This window comes from Cebus imitator, unplaced genomic scaffold, assembly GCF_001604975.1.
Source record: "Cebus imitator isolate Cc_AM_T3 unplaced genomic scaffold, Cebus_imitator-1.0 Scaffold1560, whole genome shotgun sequence".
In the NCBI taxonomy this organism is placed as follows: Eukaryota; Metazoa; Chordata; class Mammalia; order Primates; family Cebidae; genus Cebus; species Cebus imitator.
This window is the reverse complement of record NW_016108875.1, coordinates 2740-5464: the sequence shown is the minus strand read 5'-3', so window position 1 is coordinate 5464 and position 2725 is coordinate 2740. Positions and strand designations below refer to the sequence as shown.

At 33.8% G+C, this 2725-nt stretch overlaps 1 long non-coding RNA gene across 1 annotated transcript; it reads right to left on the bottom strand.

The window, feature by feature from the left end:
• Window positions 1-74: 74 nt before the first annotated feature.
• Window positions 75-1749, bottom strand: LOC108299044. The gene is made up of 3 exons (XR_001822798.2): window positions 1572-1749; window positions 853-935; window positions 75-436 (listed from the first exon to the last, which is right to left on the bottom strand). It is a non-coding gene; the product is annotated as an uncharacterized LOC108299044 (long non-coding RNA).
• Window positions 1750-2725: the final 976 nt, after the last annotated feature.

Sequence of the window (2725 nt, the reverse complement as noted above, 5' to 3'; positions counted from 1 at the left end):
AAAAAAAAAAAAAAAAAAAAAAAAAAAAAAAAAAAAAAAAAAAAAAAAAAAAAAAAAAAAAAAAAAAAAACGCAAAATAGTACTAATTTTCTTGAGAAAATTTGGTAGGTGGATTAAGGAAATAATACATTATTGTCAATGTTGTAATAAAGTTTCAGTTCAAAAGCATTTTAAATAATATGCCTTTTAGTTGTGATGATTTTAGAAATGAATTTGGACAGTTGTAAAACTTACTGAAATTGCTTCTATGACTAATGATACCTATTTCAATAGTCACATGTTTAAAAAAAATCCATTTATCATTTTTATAATTATAGGTCACAAAGTTTACACTAGACACTGACAGTACTCACGTTTGCAAGGCTGCATTGGTTGCATTGATGAGGTTTCTATCTGTTATCTTTTCCAGTATTAACAAGGCACTAGTTTCATGACCCTAAAATTGTGGCAAATAGTTATAAAAACTTGGGCACCATTAAAGATAAATTTATACACCCAAAAATCCACAACCCTAGTCCATATAATATGTACACCACTATACATATGCCATGAATTTTCCTGGCCAATATCTTAGTAGTTGCCAAAACACATCTTGGGAGTGAGGGTAGGAGAAGAGGACAAAATTAAGATTAAAGAAAGAGGATAATTATGTGTTTGTGTTCCAAAACGGCTTACTGGAGACTTCGATACGCATGGTGCCTAGTAAGTCAATAATTTTGTTCAAGAAATCTAATACTAGTGATCATTAGAGAGGTTTGGTCCTGAGTTGTGTTCATTTCAGTGAAGTCAAAAAACTTTTAATGACACTGTTAATATTAACAATAAAAACATGTTCTTAAAATGTATACATACCTTGCTACAAGCCAAATGGAGGGCAGTATTTTTACTGTTATCTTGTAAAGTCAGATCTGCACTAGCACTGCTAACCAGCATCTCTGGGAGGAAAAAGTGCATCAATTCTTATGTTTATGAACATGTTTCTTAGATTACCAATAACTCACTGTAGAGAAATGAAGATACAAAGCAAAAAAGTCCCTCTCACAAAAACTTAAGTACAAGAAAAAGACTGTAATATGTAACATATATCTTCATATAATTGCTTGAGACAATTATACTGTTATATAAGTCACGCACACAAACAATGGCAATTAACATTTATTTTGTGACTGTTCACTAAACTTAAAATACTATTTTTTATGCTCTGGATTTATAGTAATTTATTTAACCCTCACAACAACCCACAAAGTGATACTGTTATTTTTCTCATTTTATAAATGAGAAAACTGAGGCATAAGGTCACTTAGCTGGAAGATGTAGGACTCACATTCAGGCAATGCAACTCCAGAGCCAGTGTTCTAACTGCTAGTAGAGGGCCATGGCAAAGCAGACTCTTTAATCGGTAAGGGCAAACTAAAACTTGTATCTCTAAATGAAAATGTGGATTGCAAACAGGTAAAAGGTTTTAAGTCTTAGGAGTGGTAAGATAACTAGTTGAAGTCAGAGGTCTTGCGATCTAAGTTCTATGTAATATACATACTTAGGAAAATAAAATTTTACAGAAGTTTCTTTACCAACTGTATTTGTTTGTCCATTTTCTGCAGCCATCATAAGAGGTGTTTTCCCAGTAGAGTCCACAGAATTGACTTGAGCATTATGGCTGAGCAGCAGCTGCAAACACTCGACATGGTCTGTGAAGGCAGCTGCATGGAGAGGAGTTCTGTAATAAAGAGAAATTGAAATACATGACTAAATTAGAATGTTATATACCCTGGAAAAAATATTCTTTTATTTATGACAAGCAGTTTTCAAGGGTTTACATATTAGGCTGTAAAAGCACAGCCTGTATACAAATAGGCTCAATAGAGCTTACTAATTTCTCCCATAGAAATGTGTACTTTCAGTAATATAGAAGGCCTTAATTAAACTAGAACAAGTATGAAGATTACAAAATTGCTAAAATAATATTACATTAAAGAAAATTTTGAAAGAAACAAATCCTGACCGGAATACTGCCACCTATTGTAACTGCTGAATGTTTATTCCTATTTAGAAAACTGTTAACTTTGTTAACAATGATCTTTGGGAAACAGAACTTCTAAAGAAAGGGGAAAATATGGTCAGGCATGGTGGCTCACACCTGTAATCCTAGCACTTTTGGGAGGCCAAGGTGGGCAGATCATGAGGTGAAGAGTTTGAGAACAGCCTGACCAACATGGCGAAACCCTGTCTCTACTAAAAATAAAAAAATAGCTGGGCATGGTGGCATGCACCTGTAATCCCAGCTACTCAGGAGGCTAAGGCAGGAGAATCGCTTGAACCCAGAAGGTGGAGGTTGCAGTGCGTTGGGCCAAGATCATGCCACTGCACTCCAGCCTGGGTGACAGAGCAAGACTTTGTCTCTAAATAAATAAATAAATAAATGGGAAAATATTTACATTTCAAAATAGTTTAAAGGAGGAAAACTGCCTAAAAGCTATTCATAGAAAAGCCTTTTATAAGGTAAAAATAATTGAGATCTTAAAACAATTTATACTTGCAAATATAAAAATAAACTTTTAATTAGTAATGGGTTTTCTATAAATTCTCTCATACCAGGCCAGCAGTTAAAATTTATTTCTTCTTGAAAATAAAACTTTTTTTGGGGTAGGGCAGAGATGGGGTCTCACTCTGTCACCTAGGCTAGAATGCAGTAGTGCAATCATAGCTCACTGCTGCCTTGAACTCC